At 45.9% G+C, this 19,836-nt stretch overlaps 1 protein-coding gene and 1 non-coding gene across 2 annotated transcripts in view; both read left to right on the plus strand.

Moving 5' to 3' along the window:
* The window catches only part of LOC144473417 (uncharacterized), a 139,638-nt gene that overhangs the window by 35,954 nt on the left and 83,848 nt on the right, over positions 1–19,836 (plus strand). The window lies entirely within an intron of this gene.
* LOC144473921 (5S ribosomal RNA) lies at positions 18,189–18,308 on the plus strand. Its single transcript, XR_013494666.1, has one exon. It is a non-coding gene; the product is annotated as a 5S ribosomal RNA (ribosomal RNA).

The following is a 19,836-nucleotide window of genomic DNA, read 5'->3' on the forward strand; positions in this document are numbered from 1 at the left end:
AAAAAAGTAATGTAAACGCTCTGATAACATAACCAAGAACCCCCTTTTACTCGGGCAAGCCACGAACCGCGGGGCCGCGTTGAATCGAATAGAAACCGATGCGTATCGGAAGGCGAAACGTTCCCAGAATCGCACGCGTTAGAACGACGACGCGGGGAATACGTTCTGCATTGTATGGCCGATTCTCAGCGGTAAAGAAAAGTGTATCAGCCATCAAAGGATTCTTTTGCATAGGGAACGCGATGGCGAGCAGACGAAAACCGATGGAAGTCCGATTATTGCCGGTTGCTTATCGGCGAACGGCATCGCGCGGCAGAGAGTCTCTTCCGATACTCGAACCGCGCAGCAGGTGAAACGGCCCGCTCGTTGCTCGTTCATATAAATTCCACGGCGACACCTTCTTCCTACGTGGAGAAAGCGTTCGCGCAAAAATTTTCCACGGCGAAACCGATCGTATCTCGACGGCTCGTTGGGAATAAAAAAAGAAAGAAAGAGAGAAAGAAAGAAAGAAAGAAGCCGGGCTCCGCTATAAAAGAAGATTTAACCGCGGCCCGACGTCTGAAATAAGGACCTCCAACACGATCCGATCTGATCATCGAAATTCCGTCGACGGCGAGACTTCCTCGAGAGTCTTGAAGAAACCACGGAATTCTTGCATATATATACATTTAAACCGAGCATCTTGTGCGATCGAGAAATGCACGGAAATGAATGCAAAGTGGAGAGAAGGAAGAGTGAGAGAAGGGGGGAGAGGGAGAAGAGGGGAAATAAAAGAAGGCGAATCAGTGCGGAGGAGGTCTCCGCGCAAGAATCGGAGACACCGGACGTCGATGGGCCGCGCGATAGATCGGCTCGCGCACCGGGTACCTGCGGGCCCCGGGTCCACGGGGGATTCCTAATTCCCATGCAAATCAGCCAATTTATTTGGCAGACCGGCCTCGAACGATTAGGCTAATGCGGTCCGCTCGCCCCGCCGCGAACGTCCACCGCTCGTAAAATCGTGTTCTCCGCTCTGCCGAGACTTTAATTCGCGGCTCCTTCTGGCACCGAATTGGCCCGTGGTGGTCCCCGCTTGATTAACAACGGTCTCTTACCGATCCCCCCTCTGCTCTGTACGACAATCGCGGTGGTAATTATGGCCGATGCCGCGGAACCGCCGCGATTGTTCGCTTCCTAAACGATCGTCGAAAGTACGGCTTTCGTTCTATTAACCCTTTGCACTCGGAGCCATAACTCCGAGTTAACTGGAAATCTGAATAAATTTTTCTGGTTCGTGGTATTTCCACTCTATTTAACAAAATCAATTTTTTATGCATACAAAATTTATACAACAGTTTTACTACTGGACAATATTTTAAATCTAAACCTTATTGTTACAAAAATTATTTTGGAATGTAATGGAATAATTTGAATTTGTGCCTCAGAGTCGCCACTTGAGTGCAAAGGGTTAATAACATTAATAAAAGAAATACCTATTTACTTTATTTTAAACTGTTTTAGAATTTTAAAGAACGATAGATAAATAAACATGCATTTCTGCTTTAAAGATTTTTTATAGACTGAGAAGATTGTAATAGTATTTTTCAATTCTTCCAATGTATTCATCGTACGATATTTCACTTAGTCAACTTTGCCATAAGTGCATATAATTATTTCAGTTATTCTATTCTATTCTATTTCAATTTATTTCCTCTTATTCCCTTGTTGAATTTTATTTATTTTATTTTGTGGCATGGATTACTTGTAATCCATAAAGAAATCAATAAAATTCGTTCTAATAATTATCTTTCTCGGCTTGGAAGTAAAACACGACAATGTCTGCAGAATTGCCTATTTTACAAATTGACAAAAATCTATAAAAGATGAAAATGCTTAACCCTTTGCACTCGAAGCTGTTTCAACTGCAATTCTAAAGTAAATTTTCTGACATATAGCATTTCTATTTTACACGATAAAATGTATTTTATGCATATGAAATTGAATCTTGTGACTCACGTAACAACAATTATACTTTTAATAATTTTTGAAATCTAATTTTTCATAACATAAAAATTATTTTGGAACATGATGGAAAAATTTTAGCAGCGCCTCAGAGTCACCACTCGAGTGGAAACGGGTTAATAAATACACCAGTTCAATGCGAAGCTGATCGAGAAACGTGCGAAACGAACGCGTCATCGGATCGTCGCGAAACGGAATCGAATTTTTCGCGTCGCGGCGAAACGGGGGTTGCGTGCGCCGATGGCAGGCCTGTCCCGAGATTAGGAGTTAAGGTACGGGATTGAAATTTATGGCCGTTGCCTTGTCCCGCGATTTAACCGAAGGAGATCTCTCGCGATCGGCAGCCAACGCGAGCCGATCGCGACGCCCACGCGCTCGCGCGCACGCGCATGCGCATTCCCGAGGGCCGCCGCGAGTCAGGAAACGTCGGCTGGGAACAATGGACGGCACCGGTGATATTCTTAAATCAGAGTCCGCCGATTAACGATACCCCCCCGGCGGCCCCGTTATAGAAAAACAAGCCGAGGGCCCGGCGCACGCGCGGCCCCTTTCCGCGCGCGGATTCTTTGATCGGTAGGCGCGCGCGCGCGCGTTCGCCGAGAAATATCCGCCTCTCGCGCGTCCCCTTTCGTTTCCCCTTATCCGCCCGGCCATTCGGATTATACTCATGTCGAATATGATGTATGAAACGATGTTCGGGACGGGCGTACACCGGGTTCTTCGTGATACACATAATTCCGAGGCCCGGATTCGGATGCGTTGGCGAGATCCGGCGAAAAAGTCCGTGCGAACTTTCGCAAGCGTTCGGTGACGCGTCTTTTGGAAAATCAGCGCTCGAAATCGTCCACGAAACAAAAATCGTCTATCGTCTACGAAAACTTGACAGTGTTATTGAGAAAATTTGTTTAGCGAAGTTATGTAAAAAACGGAAGAAAATTGTTTTGACTTGACAGTGTTATTGACAAAATTTGTTTAGCGAAGTTATGTAAAAAACGGAAGATAATTATTTAAGAAAATTGTTTTGCATTTGAAACACGTGACTGAAGAATTCTGTTATTCATTTTTTAATCCACTGAATGCGAGATAATTTTATAAAGTCGATTTATAGGGATCAAAATTTTTAGGCTCTTTATAATTATTATATATACGGTGTATCATTGGTTTTCTTCGCTTCACACTAGGTTTACGGAGTAATAAAAGCAGCCGTTTTATATTTGTTTACGAAAGTAACAATTTATTCTAATCGTTAATGTAATCGATAAATAAATAAATATAAATAATTATAGTAAATATAATCGATAAACAAGCAATAAATGTATCTTTAAAATCTGAATAATAGTACGTTAACAAATCAGTGACCCGTCATTTCGACGGATTCCGTAAATCTAGTGTTAAAGACGGTATTATAAAATTATTTCTTTTATAATCCCTTTCGACAACCCAATCAACTCACAGATATAAAGTAAAATTGTCCAATCATCGATTCAGATATCGACCATGGCCGATGACTAAATATCGTATCAAAAATTACAATAAGAATTTGTCGAATTTCTAAAAATTAAAACATGTTTTCATTTGCCAGAAATCCATCGCTAGCTGCCACTGAGAGATCCTTTATAACCAGACTGCGGATCTCTGGAAAATAAAAACGTTCCAAGAGAATCGTAAGGAGCAGAAATGAAATGAGAAGAAATCACTTCCTTGAATCATTACGACAAAGTGAAAATAGCGAAACAATTTGATGATACACACTTTTCGCAACATTTTATACTTTTCGCAACATTTTATGATACTTTTTGCAACATCTTATGACACTTGTGCAACATTTTCTGACACTTTTTGCATAAATGCATAAAACCGGCGGCCTGTTTATAACAATTAACAGCTCGAAAATAAAATGACAGCGAACGGGGGGCCCCATTTGGTCGATCGATTAAGCCGTGTACCGATAGAAGAGACCGATAGTCTCCGCTAGGCCCGGAGGTACGGCCGATCCAGTTCTCGGTTTTCTGCGTCGGCTAGTCCCCGGCTGTTTCCACGTAGCCGGTGACGCAGGGTCCGAGGTCGTCTGCGATGCCTCGCGACCCAAGATCGAATGTGCGATCGAGTGTGTAAGTGCGAGAGCAGGCCACCAGCAGAGCTGGGACCACCTCGGCCGCCGGTGCAGCCGGCTACAGCCGCCCTTCTCCCTCTTTCCCGTCCCTCTCCGTCTCCTCCTTTCCTCCGGCTCTCTCTCTCTCTCTCTCTCTCTCTCTCTCTCTCTCTCTCTCACACTCTCTATCACTCTCTATCACTCTTTCTCCCTCTTTTTCTTTCTCTCTCTCTTTCTTTCTCTCTTTCTTCATCGCGTTCGTCCTCCTCGACCATCTCGTTCCATCCAATCCCTTCCTCCCTCCGTCCTCCCCGTCGAGCCTCGCGGACGTTCCTCTTTTCTCCGGGCGCGGTGCAGCCGCCTCTCGGCTCTCTCGACGAGTGGCCACGATCAAAAAGAGACGCTGAGACGGCGGGGCCCTCGCCGACCGCCGCGGAAAGAATGCGTGGGCCGGACATAATGATTCGGACTTTGTCGGCCGGTGGCGAGCCACAATCGCCCTCGTGAAACTAGATTAAACGGCGAGTGTATAAATATTCATGGGCCGGCCCGGTGATTTCCGGGGAAATGTATTGTCGAACACGGATCAGTGGTTTCTGGGATTGTCTCTCGGTGAAGAGGGACAATTTCTCTTTGGTTGCACGCCCTGCTCGAAGACAGTCGAGGGAACAATTATGACTCTGAGGATGATTAACGTTTTACACTCGAGTGGTGACTGTGGGGCATCACTAAAATTGTTACGGCACGTTCCAAAATAAAAAATGATGGTAATTCAATTTTATAGGTATACATTTTGTCATATAAAATGGAATGATATATGTCAGAAAAGTTATTTTAGAATTACAGTTGAAATGGCATCGAGTGCAAAGGGTTGACCCTTGCGAGACGGTGGCTTCGTCGAGGTTTACATGATTATAAATTTAAAGAATTGAATTCTTTAAATTTCTGAGGTGACCGAAAGTATTTAAATCTTTCACTCGATTACCAAATTTGTGGTAACTAAATAAAATAAATTGTTGTTACGAAAGGTTAATAAAGAGTATATTTATGGAAATATATTAGGAAAAAATTCCTTAATAAAGCTCGAAATTATTATAACCATCGTCTATAATACAGTTATAAAAATGGTCCGCCATCCGGACCATTATATTTTACTTATTTATTTAATTATATTTTACTTATTAATAATTCTACTCTATATCTTTTTCAATTCACAAAATAAATTTATTCTTATATAAATACTTAAACATAAAACTTTTAAATAAATTTCAACTTCTCTACCATCTACTTCTCTAGACCATTATCATCGTACTGCACCCACTTATAGTCTTCCGTTTCCAACAGTCTAAACTTCTGAAACCACCTCGTTCGTATAGTCACCCTTTCCAACACGCTTCCAAGGTGGCCGAGGTAGTTAAGGTAGCGAAGGTAGCCAAGTGAATCGTGTCGTTCGCTGGTCCGAGTATCACTCTCGAAGAAAGACTGTCTGTCGAACGACTACCATCACGGACGCGGCAGCTCTACGTGGTTCTACTCGATGTTTATAGTCCCTTGTCCTTGTAGTCGTTATGTATTCACTTCCTCCTCGCTTCCCGAAACTGACCACGCTCCGCTTCGGCTAGAACGTCTGTAGATATTGTCACAGTACATATTCCGGTGTTATAAGTCAGCCGGAGTCTGTCGAGTGAAGGATCATCAGATGTTAATCTACGGTCAGGTAGACGCTGCGGTGGTTCCGGAGCGTATGGGCGCGGGACGAAAGTATTAGGACGTTTGACTAATGAACGTGACTAATGAACGTCCCGATCGGAATCAAAAATATTTCGTTACTGTCCGATGCCGCATTCCAGTTTCCACCGGTTGATGACTAGGGCGGTCTTTCGAGTCTTGGGACGTGGATTCGAGGGCTTGGGTGAAAAGGTTCGCGTCTTGAGAAAGGTTAAAAATTTGAGAGTTTAAAATCTGCTAGTTGAAGATCTCTGCGTCGAACATTTACAAGTTGAAGGTTAGCGAGTCGTAGATCTAGCGAGAAGGGTTGGAAATATAAGAGTTTAACCCTTTTAGTGCCGGAGGGCCGATATATCGGCTCGCGCAGCACTGGCGAAAAGTGCCTTATACTTATACCTTTCTTATTTATATAATTTCCAATGAATATAGAAAAATTTCCGTCATTCTTTCATTCTCAATTTCGTCCTTAATGCACTGCTTTTTGAATTATATAAATATTGCTTTTCGTTTGGTTTTTATGAGCCTTTCTCCAAATCCTAGCAAACTGTGAAATTTGGCTTTTTCGCCCGGCACTAAGAGGGTTAAAATCTGCTAGTCGAAGATCTCTGCGTCGAACATTTACAAGTTGAAGATTAGCGAGTTGAAGACCAGCGAGTCGAAGATCTGCAAGACGAATTTGCAAGTCGACGATCCGCGGCTCGAGGAGCATTACGCCGCGCGAGGATTCGTTAGCCGGGTGAACATCTAGGCAGATAATTCGCCGTGTTACAAAGAGGAAGCGGCGCAATCTCCCATCGCGGGCCTCCCCGTAATTTCATCGTAGGAAGAGGAACCGTTAATGACTCGAAAACGGTTCCCCTAATGAAGCGCATAGAGCCCGCGATTTACGCGGCGCGTTGCCGCCAGCTAACGAGAAGCATAACTCCGGAAAGTAGGATAACGGCGGCGGGCGATCGGTTTTCCCGATATCCTTGCTCAGGGAACATGATTTTCCGCGAGGAACGCGCCTCGGCGACTCACGAACTCCTCGCGAGCGGAGCTTTAGCGTGTCGCTCAAAGTAATCGGAGAAAAGTGCGCCCGGTCTAGGAGGAAGTTACTCTGTACACACTTCTAATCACGGAACGGCCGATGGGTTTCCGCGTATCCGATCATCTCGAGGCGATACACCGGACAGGGGGCTGATTAAAACGGTGAAATATCGTCACGATCTCGCAGGTGCGCCTCTGCTCGTTACGTAACACAGTCGGAGTGATGCCCACGACAAGATTGTAATTACTAGGCCTAATGAGGCTGAGACGCGATCGATGATCGGCCGTAATTTGGCCGGCAACTTGGACTGGAAGCGCGGTGATGTACGAGCCGGATAGAACCGGGACCCAAATACCGGTCGCTAAAATCGAGGACGCGACGCTGAGTTGGACGGGGTCCGATGCTCGGCGATCGCGAGATTGAAAACCGTGGCTCTGCGCGCGGATCGAGTCGAGGACGGGAAACGCGAGCCAGAAGTAACGAGAAACCATGAACTGGATCTAAAGGAACTTTTATAACCGGAGACATCGTTCGCGTAGCTTAATTATAAAATAGTAAATAATAGTAAAATAGTAAATAAATTGCTGAATTAATGCATTTATGGCGAGATGACAGAAGCTGAAATCTGAAAAGATTTCAAGAATATTAACGTACCAATTTGACCTTGTTAAAGTTATTAAAGAACAAAGAAAATTATAGTTGGTTCGTTCGTCTTGAAAATGATACGCAAAATTATTGTTATGCAATATTCATAGAATTCTCTCCAATTGTCCCTCAGCTTCTAAGCAAAAATGGACAGTTTGAAAAAGAGAGGATCCGATTATTCGAACCTCGCGATCCCTTTACGGTTGTTACTTACGAGTTCAGAGCTCGACAGAATTGCCGAGCGTAAAGGATCGTCGGCTATCGAAACCGAATCGCGATAAAATTGATCGCAGCAAGATCCGCAGATTAAACGCGGATCGTGCTGGGAAGAAGAAGAAGCGCATCAATGGTAATTAACTAGTTCTTAGCCTTGGCTAAGCAAAGAGGATGACCCAGCTCCTCTGACGGCGTTGACCCCGCGAGAGCTGCGATGCGAATCGAAGATACTAGGACGGTTAATTAAAACGTAGGTAAAGCGCGCGAAAGAGAGAGAGAGAGAGAGAGAGAGATTTTCGTTGGTCATCACTGTCCGGGATAATTAAACTTATTCCCTCGGTCTTTCTACGATCATCTCACCTGACTATTATTAGTACCTTACACCGATGGCTGGGTACTGGATAGCTGTTAATGGTCGATTAATCGAACGAATCCTAAAAGATACCATTTATTTCGACGATTTTTCCAACGCGCGGACACTGATTGGCGACCAGTCAACGAAAATAGCCCGGGATCGCGAGGCTCGAAGATAACGACAGAGTTTGTTAAGTACCGACGCGGCGCGCGCATTTCACGGCGGCACAAAAATGGCGTCCGTCAAACGGGGGAACATTGAAAGCGGACGTCGATGATTTACAGTCGTCGCGTAAATCTTCTCGGCTTCGAAAGGGCTTCGATAGGTATCTTAAATCGTTCCCCCTCCCTCCGGTGCCCGGACGTCGCGCAGACGCGACGAGCCGTGCTCTTAGAGAGGGGGAGGGGGGAGGCTTAAACGTCGTTTCGGGCGAAGTTGTCGCGTCGCGTGTAATATCGCGCGGGGAAATCAACTTTGACAGGTCCCGGTGGGCCTAAGAGCGCGCGGGTTCTATTTTCGAGAGGGAAGCGGCGAAGGAAATCCCGCGCGGCGCAGACGTATTTTTACGGGGCCGGACAGAGGCCGTGGCGGCGGCGGCGGACGTGGTATTAGCGACAGATGCGCGCACCGAAGAGCCAATTTAACGGTTGCCACAAAAGCGGATCGGTGCTGGCCGGAGGATGCGTGCAAGCGACTTGGCCGAGGTCGCGCGAAGAGAGCAAAACGAAAGGTCGGCAGCCGCGGTGGGGGCACGCGGGGAGAACTGCATTAAATCTCACCCTCTTCTGGCACCCTTGCCCCTATGCGCACAGCGTCCTCTGACGTATATCGCGCTCACAAAAGGAACCGACCTGATCCGCGACCCAGAAGGGAGAGGACGACGTATAGGGTGTCCCCTTTGAAACGGGAATACGTGGTCCACCTTTGGGATCGGGCGACCGGGAAAACTTAGACAATGGGGCCGCGGCTGAAATGAACGTTTCGGGATACCTTGACTTTTTTCCTCAGAGGGGAGCGTTTTTTTCTTTTTTTTTCTTTTTTTTGGAGAAAACAAATTCTTTAGTGGGAATTCCGGGTGCGCTCGTCTATTCATCGATCGACGCGTTGTTGCCTTTGACGATTCTAAAGAATATTTTTTATTAATAACTTTTCTGTGATATCGTGTTCTTGCATTCGTGTGCATTTTAGCTTTGGAACGTTTTATACTTTAAGGGCGAGATTAATTCTTACTTGTAGTAACTTTTTCACTTACCAGGAGTTTTAACCTGAAAAGCGGCATACAATTTGACGGTGACCGTACAAACGATTAATTATTTAAGTCGTTGATACATAATCTAATTCCTTGTAGAAAATATAAATAATCCACGTTCCGAAAAGATTCGCATCATTCAACCAATATCTGTCTAATTCCCAGAAAACATATTTTTCATTCGACCCGAAGATATTCGATCAGGATTCCTAACTCGCGAATAGTCGAACTTTCGCTGAACGATATTACACCGTGGAAACACGTTTCTCCGCGCTCCGGTTCCGAAACGTTGCAGCAGAGCCCCCGGAGGAGCCGTGCCCAGTGCAAACATTAACCCATCAGTTGTCAACGCGTCAATCCGTGATTGCAAAGCGGCGTTCACGGACGAGCGAAAAAGATCGCTCGGGCCCCGTAGGAATCTGAAATATCGGGTCGGGTTTCCCACGCGAGGCCCACAGGCTCCTTCTATATCTTCCCACCGGTTGTCCGTCAAGCATCCTAGCACGGATCCTCTCATCGAAAACACTCTAAACACCGGCGCTGCACGTGCACGCACGGGGTGTCCCCCTCCCCGACCGGTGCCTCGCCGAGGACCAGAATACGTACTCGCGGTTGACCTATCCCGACCCGGCCCTTTGTAACGTCGACGCGTCGTTGCGGCCCAGGAACGTCGAGGATGTGTGTCCCCCCCACTCCCTTCCTCCCCGATCCCCCGATCGCCGCGAGGGAAACACAATGGCATTGCTCGCGTGCAGAGATACGCGTCCATTCTCGTCGCTCCCTCGAATAGATACGTTTTGCCCGGCTGACGTGCGCGTACACGCCTTCTACGGATCACGGACGGATCTACGCCGCGGACGCGCGGAACGCGTGCGGACCCCGGCGACAAAACAGACAGAGGAGTCGGAGGGTGCGCGCGCACTAGGTTTGCCTAGCGGAGTCGCTAGACACGGCGGCGAGCGTGAAATTTCACGTGGAGGGGGAGGGTGGCCCGGCCGTGGAGAGACGTGACCGGGCACAATGGACGCGCTGATTAGGAATTCGGAGAAATGTTTGGTGTACACAGGGGAAGCGGATCTTCCCGCGTCGAAAAGTCTCAATGGAGGCTTTGTTCTTTGTTGGGACGTTGCAATGAAATATGTCGTTCTTACCGTGCGTGTCTTCTTTAAACGTTATTCTGATGCTCGACGTTCTTCGCATCGATTTCTTATCAATCTGCGAAGTCGTTCCCGAATATTAACGCTAAACCTACCACGGTCGAAATGACCGATTTCTGGTTTTACAACATTACACAAGCTTTAAGAGACCTCTTTGTTTGAATAAATTACATCACGTAGCAAGCTTTGTAGTAATTAAAGCTTGACAGAGTCCAAACGAATTTTATCTCCTCATTCTTACGAGTTGCATACAATGTCACTGCTCGGTAGGGTTAGTGTCAGAGAATGTCAAACATTCTAACCAAGGGTTGTGAATAAATTCAGTCTTCTATCTGTTTTAAAGTAACCCAAGTTTGTCACGATTAATGCTTGCACGTACTAAGACTGCAACGGAAGAAAGAAACTTCTAATTGGCTACCACTACCTACAATTTATGCAGACATTTTTTATTTTGCCGAAAGATCCGCTGTCTCCTCGTAATACCCACCGAGTCATCTCGGTCGCCGGGCCTAAGGTAATTATTGCTTCGCTGACATTTGAGAAGACGCGAGGCAACGAAGTGCAACAACTTCGGAAGGGTTACGAAGCTCCTACGAGCGACTTTCTGCATCGTGCGAAGTCTCGTGTCTCTAGGGAAGATTGCACGAAGCGAGAGCCTGTTGCAAGGCACCTCGGAGGAGGAGGTACCCTTCGTCTAGCCCGGCATACCGGGTAGAAGAATCCATGCAGAAGTTGAAGTCCGCGAGCGCGCACAGCTCTCTAAAAAAAAAAAGCATCGAGCCCGTCTAACAATCTAAGAGGCGGAGGAGCGAGCGGCGTCGAGAGACCCGAAACGTCAAGAAAGCGTGTGTCCAGGGGAAGCATGCGGATCACGCGATTTCTCGAGGTCGCCTCTGGCGGCCCGAGTCCCGTTGATCAAAGCCGGCATCCTTTGACGCCGGCCAATCCGCGGTACGTACGAATTTAAAGGATTTCGTGAAACTCCGTCGGTGCACGAGTGAAAGAGAGACCCGGGAGAGAGAAAGAGGAAGAGAGAGAGAGAGAGAGAAAGCAGCTGGATCGCGTGGTTCTCTCTCTCTCTCCCTTACCCACTCGGAGCACAGCTTGAGGCAGGATGAAGACGTCCAGAGCTTCGTGGCAGCTCAAGGTCTGCCACTTCTCCCTTCTCTTGGGAACGCTGGCCGCCCCTTCCTCCTCCGCGACGCGATCGCCTCTTTCTCGCTTGGATTCCTACCTCTCGGCTCGTTGTCTCCGCCCGTCCCTCTCGCTCCCACACTCTCCCCTCCCGCTCTCTCTCTCCCTCTCCGTCTCTCTCCTTCTCTCTGTCTTTCCATCGGTTCGTGCCGCCCTCGGCGGTTCGGCTAACGCGGGACGAAGAGGAGCAGAGCCGCGGAGAGGAACACACGAGGGGAGGGGGGCCAGGCCGGCGAAAGGGTGAAAAGGACGAGCGGCGGAGAACCGCGGGAGGGACCGAGAGGGATGGCGAACAGCAGAAAACAGGGAGGGGGGGCAGGAACCCAACCGACTGAAATAATAGGTTGCGCCTGCGCGCTCATTAACCTTTATACCCCGGCCGGCTACAAGTACCACCGACCTTCTTCCTTCGTCTCCTTTCTTCTTCCCTAAGCGATACGTGTCTTCTGGCCACCCTACCGCCTCGGTAGACGATACGTGTGTTTGCTTTTGCCATGATCGGGCACACATCAGCCGCCGATTTCTGCCGTTCAACTCTTTCTCTCTCTCTCTCTTTTTCTCTCGGCAGCTTTTGTCGGGACCCGAATCGCCGGGTTGCCCCGGACCCACCCGGCGGGCTCACCTTGAACACGGGATTCTGACGCGGTCACGCCGCGGGAGTCGCGGGCTTTTCGACGGAATCTGTCGGCCGACGAATCCCAAATTGAGATGTTCCGCGGGCCCTGGCACGCTCGGCTCGCGGGGGGCTGAACGGCGCTCTCTCCCTATCTCTCTCCCTCTCTCTCTCTCTCTATGGTCATTGGGGAGTCGCTAATGATAATGGGGAGCTGGTTCGGTTACCGCGACTCCTCGCGGCCAGTCCTTCAGGGAATTTTGTAGCCGGCCGAATTCTTCGCCGGAATAGCATCCGCAAGCATGCGGCTTATTATTCGACCTCTGAATTTTCAGCGGCTATCAGAAAATTCCGGATCCTCTCGGATTTCATCGTAGAATTTTAATCGTCGATCGCCGGAATGACGGCCCCACGCAACTTTGAACCAGTCGAAAGCATTTAAATATGAAAAAGAAAGGAATGCCTGCTTGACGCAGGTCCGTAGAAATCGATGGAGATAATTTTGCATAAAAATCCGCGGTCCGGTTAACAACTGTTTGTCCTTTCGTATCAATTTGCCGCCACCTTCAAATTTTTGCGCAACGAATAATGAATAGCTGTAGGGTCGATGAGATCGCCGCGACCCTGGAACATCGTTTATTAAAATTGCCGGCGCGGCCGACTGCAAATAGAAAGTCGAAAATATTAGCATAAACAGCGATGGATACGGGATCGCGAACGCGGACACGCGTGTCGGCGAAAATACGTGTCCCGGATCGTGGGTACTCGGTCCGATAATGGTCGAAATTAGGTGAAAGGTTTCGTCCTTCGATCTTCGGCAATTTATCGGCGGAGGTCGCGGCAATTTCAGTTTTCTCAAACAAGTGGGTCAGAATTACCGTGCCCGCGAGCAGAGGTGCTCCGATTGCGTTGTTCGATCTAATCGGGATAAGCTTCGTGATTCATCGAATCGACCGCGATCGTAATTCTTCGCGCTCGGAGAGCAGATCAAAGCTTTTCAGAGCGAGCTAAATAAACGACGAGAGGAATTCAGCGACGAGAACAGCCGGAGCGGCCCGATGGCGAAGATAATTCGGAATCGACTCTAGTTCACCGACGGGCCGGGCATAAATTAACGCTTGGGTGCGCGGCGAGTGTCGGTGGCTGCTTTGTTCCAAATTTAACGCACACCCTCGACCGCTCGCCATTAATTCCGCCGGTTGGAACCGACTCGCGACGCTCGGTCCTGGGATTTCGAGTCGCCGGAATCCGTTTGATCGGTGCTCGAATTCGGTTTCGTCCTCTTCTCGCGACGCGCGACGAACGACTTTCTTAGAAAATGGGACGAAAATGGAAAAGAAAATTGCTAAGCAAAATTGCTAATTGATTTGTCACAAGAATTGTTATACAGTTCGATTTGTCACAAGAATTATTATTAAATTATTCCGCGCAGGGATCCGCGATCCTACAAAGACCGTTTCCAAGACGATTCGCGGACGGTTGGAGACAGAGTTCGATGGGGCGCGTGTGCGTGGCCGGAGCGGAGGAGATTATGGTCGTGCCGCGCGAGCATCGGCCGGGCCAAGGAGGCCCCGAGGGCGGTATCGTCGTCGACGGACGACGTGTTTACGGATTAAAACGTTTCGTTCCCGGTCGGCCTTCTCTTTTCGGGGATTATGAGCATTTCGATGTTACGGGCCCAACGAACCAGCTCCTTATACCGTCTGTCGATCGAGCTGACAAACCGCTCGAGATCCTTTCGGATCAGCGGACGGCCACGGTTTCGGGGGAACCTTCCCTTAATCGACGAGAACGAGCGCCGCCGGGACGATCTTAAAACTGTCGACGACGGGATCAGAGCGAAAAGCTTGCCATTCCGGAGCAGGAGATTTCCTCCTCTAATGAGGCCTCCGAGGAAACGAAATATCGTTCCTATTTGCCGAAGATTACCGGCGGCTGGATATGCAGTGCGGCGATTCTTTTTTTCGTTTAGTTACGATAACGCTTCGCGTTCAACGAATTCTCCGAGCTCAGCGACGCCTTTTGGCTGAATCACGGTACGTTCTTTCAGCGAACTGTTTCATGTCTTCTTTTAAAGTTTGCATATGATTATTGTATAAACTTAGTATATGATTCATCCGAAGCACTATTCGGATTGTTTGGAATAAATATCTGCATAAGATAATTTTTAATCGGTGGTTTCTTGTCTTCAATTATTCTATTTATTTCTCCGAAAGATTCTTCATTCCAATAATTCGAAAAAGTAATGTGCAAGAAACAAATCGATAAACTATGGAAAATTACTTTATATTCTATCATCTGTATTCACAAATTATTTTCCATCTGAATTCCTATACGAATAAATTCTTATTCGAATCAAATCTTACTCATTTTTATCTAGATACAGTTTTATTTGATCGATAGTGTCGAATAAAATTTTATTCTTTAAACTTTATCTCTCATCCGAGAATATAACTTAACCCAGCTTAGATCTGAAGACTATGTTAACATCTTGATTTGCATATTACTTATACGTGGGTGACAGAATTGTTCAGTTCTATTTTAAAAAGTGATCTTATTACAAATCAATTTATGCCATAGAAAAATTATTATTAGAAACAGTCTAGATTTAATAACTGTCCACTGTCATACAAGAATAGCAAAAATGTTTGAAGGAGCTCAAAAAATAATTGCAACCACGATAGAGTATTATATAATAATTGCAACGACGTTATATAATTGCAACAACGTGTCGAAATCTCGTTGACGAAACGGTCGAAGAGCGAATATCGTTCCCAAGATTCCGTCGCTTTCGTTCTCGTCGGCGTCGCGGGAAAAATATGGGCGTTGTTAACGCGATTGGAATTTTACAGATGCAGAACGTAGGATGTTCGACGTGCGCGCCGCACGATGGGATATTTATCTACTAGATCGACGGTAAACGTCTCGCGGAATATCCTGCGGACGCAGAAACGGCGCTGTCGGGAATGCTTGCTCGCGAAATTTATGCGACTTCGCGGGCCGGGCTTTCTCATTCCGCAGATTTTCCTCGCGCGGCCCCGGCAAGAGAGATTCATAGCTGACTCCTAGCGTGAACACGGCCATTCCCAATTACCGTAGAAAATAACCGTGCGAGAATATGAATATAACTCATGCGAGAGAGACTGTCGCCGCTGCTTGCGAAAAGTCTCGTTCGCTGAACGGAAGACGGCTGTATAACATCGCGACGCGATTGGATGGATTATAAAGTAGATCGGAAGGTGATCAGGGTTAGGTCGAGTTGGGCAAAACTGTAATTGAACTGCTCAGGAAATTATGTAATTGAATTACATTATAATTCGATTACCTTATAATTCGATTACATTTTAATACGCAATTACAACTGCAGTACAATTACTAAGTGATTAAATTATTTTAACCCTTCGCACTCGAAGGCATTTGGACTGAGAATGTGAAATAATTTTTCTGGCTCATGGTATTTTCATTTTATAAAACAAAATGTATTTTATAGCCATGAAATTGTTTCTTGTAACTCACAGCAACAGTTCTACTACTCAACAATTTTTTAAATCCATACCTTATTGTTATAAGAATTATTTTGGAACTAAGTAGAACAATTTTAGTGGTGCCTTATAGTCACCATTCGAGTGCAAAGGGTTAATTATAAAGTACAATATAATTGAATTATCCCTACTGTATCACAAACGTAGCATCTTTGCTTCATCAGAATTGTTGAAATGTATATCCTCCGCACCTATATTAATCGCGGCACCTAAATGTCATTAGGTGAAACAAACAAGATAATATCAAGCCTCGTGTGAAATCTCACGTATCAAGTCTTCTTCCTCGTATAATACGTGATGCAATTTCATTGTTCAGTTCCCTTAATTAAGTATCCGTGTCTTAATTTGTCACGGCCTGTCGTTGCGATTAGTATAGTTCTTCTTTGGAATTCCAGCATATAGAACTTCTTTCGCTTCATCATATCGCTTCCACGAGTTCGTCAACCGTAGACAAATAGCGAACGAACGGAGCCCTTTTTGTCCCCGTAGCAAACTGGCGATACTCTACAGGCCGCGGCCGGCCAGCGAAACATAAATTCGCCACAAAAGAAATCGACTGATCCGCAGATCGATCGACTCGGTCGTCCCCCGGCTAGTGGGATCGGAGAAAAGAATCAATCACGTGCCACCGGCACGACGGATTCCACGGTGCCCGATCGTTTATCGCTATCGCCTATCGTCCGATCGTTATCCGGCGGGCCGGCGAGCGCGAAGACGCCGCGCCGCGCCGAGCGGGGCCGAGCGGAGCCGGGCGCGCGTTCCACGGTGGCGAAATTCGTAAGGATTTGATCGATTCCAGCTATCCCGAGAACCGACGAGACAAAGGAGGCGCGCGCGGTAGGAAGCTGATCGCCGCCGGTTCGTTTCGTACACGCTGCTTGCCTGCGCGCCTCCACCTGACAGAGGCCCACAGATTTATCACCGTGTGCCTACCCGAACCAGATATCATCTCGCCTCCGCCGTCCTCGTGTCCCGTCATACGTAATCCCGCCGCTCCGACAGCTCATCTATTTATGTGGCATTTCTTTTCTCATCCCACTACCTCCGCCTTTTCTTCCTCCGTCCGTCCGACCCTCTCGTACCCTGCCGGCCGCCCTGGTGTACCCCTACCGTAAACCCCCTGCCAGGTACGAAACCCATCCCTCCCAATCTCCTACGAACCAACTCGAACCCGACTACAGAGTCGGACAAGTACGCGACTATTTTGCAAACTCTTCTGTGATCGATTACGAGAAGTAATCATGATCATCGTAATCTTTAACCGCTTGCGCTACGATCTCTCTGGAAACTACCTTGATTAATATTTTTTTCATCATTAATAATTTCCTTGATGGAGCAAGAGGATTTTTTCGTTTCCGATTATCTTCATTTACTTCCACTCCCAAATTTTTTGACGATAGAAGATTCAAATTTTGTTTCGATTTAATCGAAACGATTGGAAATTATATTTATTAAATTATGTACGAAATATTCGTCGCAAGCCTGACTCGTTATTATAGTTCAAGGTGTTAACCTTAGATGACAAGGTTTAGGAGTCGGTCGAAAACCGAAGCCGGGTCATACTTCACACAAAACAAAATTTCCTTATGCATCAAAAATATTTACATTTATTAGGTTACAGGAATTCTGTCACTTAGAAAAAAAAAACGAAATTATATTATATTGATACATATACGTATACACTGATACGATATACCAGATACCCTGTTTTTATTAGGTAATTGTATTTACAAGTAGATAACTACTTTTTCTTTTTACGGTGAGCTTCGTAACACGGTTTTTCTCCTCGCTGATTCTGTAAACACTAAACCACTCGAGCACGTAAACTCGACGAACGCAGTCCTCGGTGGTCGTCAAGCTCTCGAGTCACGTAAACAATTCAGGTCAAAATAAACATAGCTTAGTCGGCCTATTACAGTTCATCAACGAATCGTTACTAGAATAAATCAGTAATCATTACTGCATTTGGTAATCTGTAATCATTTCGTCAGTACTCTGTAATCACAGACGAATGATTAACCTCTTGCGCTATAACAAGGAGCCAGACTCTTGACGAAGATTTCTTGCACAAACTACTGAATGTAAATGTTACAGTCATTTCTTCTTAATTAGAGCAGAGGTTTCTGTTAATGTATAAGGGATATTATTAAGAACGAAGAAGTGTTAGTAGATATAACTGTGAAAGAAACATTAGTATATTATCACTCATATACATTTTGACACAGAATCATTTAATATTAATGCTAAGAGATTTTGGAATAACAGTGAACTATATTCAGATATTTGAGTTTTCAAAAGAAGGATTTAAGATGAAAGAATTTTTAAAGAATGCAATACTTCATTCGATTAATAATCAAGTAATTTCAGCTAACGGCCATTTCACGCTGCATCGCACCGATTCTCGTCCGATCATCGAAGTTAAACAGCGTTGAGCGTGGTCAGTACTTGGATGGGTGACCGCCTGGGAACACCACGTGCTGTTAGCTCTCTTTTTTTATTTATTTTAGCTATATGAATTAATAAAATCTGACAACTGTTCTCTATACAAAATTTTTGCGTGATTTGTACAATAAATTATTTTCTATAAAATTCGCCTTTGATAGAGCTAATCATAGGTAAATAATATTTCAGTAACCAGTGCTTTTAACATTGGAAGACCGGATATTCTGAACAATAGATTGTCAACAGCAAACCATACATTTTTGTTCCATTTTATAATAAATGGCACGATGGATCTCATCGAACGCAAATTTTATAATAAATTTCTATTCGACGAATTCCCAAACCATTCTATCATTCGACGAATCTTTTATTCTCTTGTACGGAATTTCGACGTTGTTCAGATGTTCGATGATTTCAGTGTAAAAAATTTTTCTCAGACACAGGCGTGGCCCGAGTTGAGATGTCCATCAAATTCTGCTCAATCGCATACCGCGAGGAAGATTAAACACTGTTAGTCGGAGCTTTCTGTCACCTGGTGATGTTAGAAGAGAGTTTTGACATTCTGACGGAACCGAACGCGACGTTAAGTATACTGACGAAATGTCGTTGCCCGACGTGTATAAAGCCCACATCAGCCAGAATGGTTTTCCATTCTGGTTACCGGAAAGAATATTCCGTGGGCGTTTCACCGTGTAGCGATGATAGAGATCTTCGCTTTCGTCGTGAATCGGTATAAGGGAAATATAGGAAACGGTCAGTTCGTAGCGATTTGACAGGGTGTCCACTTTGACTAATAGATGTCCTCGGCCACGAGGGAGTCATCATCAATTTCTTAGTGACACCGTACAACACTCCGTGTCCTCGTGGATTCTTCATGTCCGACCGGCAGGGGCAATCTGCTACGAGGATAGACGAGTCCGATTTTGCAGTAATAGTAAATATGATACATGAATTAGATAATCGTAAGTCCATCGAATTTTAATCAGTTGTGTAACTTGTAATCCTATTTTTCATTTATTTGAAGACTTCAGTTTTGTCGGACACGACAGAAGTCTTCTGTCGTTTTAGTTATTTACTCTTCTGCCATTTTAATTATTTAGTTTCCTGCCATTTTAATGATTTAATCTCCAGTATTCCGTTTTTTAGTCTTTCTATTACATTATCAAATTGATGTAACTATAATAAACTTACTGAACGCTTTATCAGACTTCGCTTTAACAATACAAGATATTGTAAGCAGGCAACAGCCTCCATTAATCTCAAGAATAATCATCGGCTTATCTCTAAACGAGGCAGACTCGAAAAACAGAGGTCGCAGTTTGTGTTAACAATGCCGCGCAACGTAAAGACGATAACGAAACACAGTCGATAGCACGAAATCCAGCGGGGTGCAGGAAAAATTGCATCACACGTGCCGGCAGTCCTGCTCCTTGATATACCTAAGCGTTTCCGGTATGCTGTTCGCTGTATCGAAACGACCACGGTCCACTTTCACCGGCAGTCGACCACATCGCCGACGAAATATACGTTTCCGTTAAACGCCGTCATCTTTAAAGGCGTCGTTCCACGATC

This window comes from Augochlora pura, chromosome 7 (genome assembly GCF_028453695.1).
Source record: "Augochlora pura isolate Apur16 chromosome 7, APUR_v2.2.1, whole genome shotgun sequence".
Lineage (NCBI taxonomy): Eukaryota > Metazoa > Arthropoda > Insecta > Hymenoptera > Halictidae > Augochlora > Augochlora pura.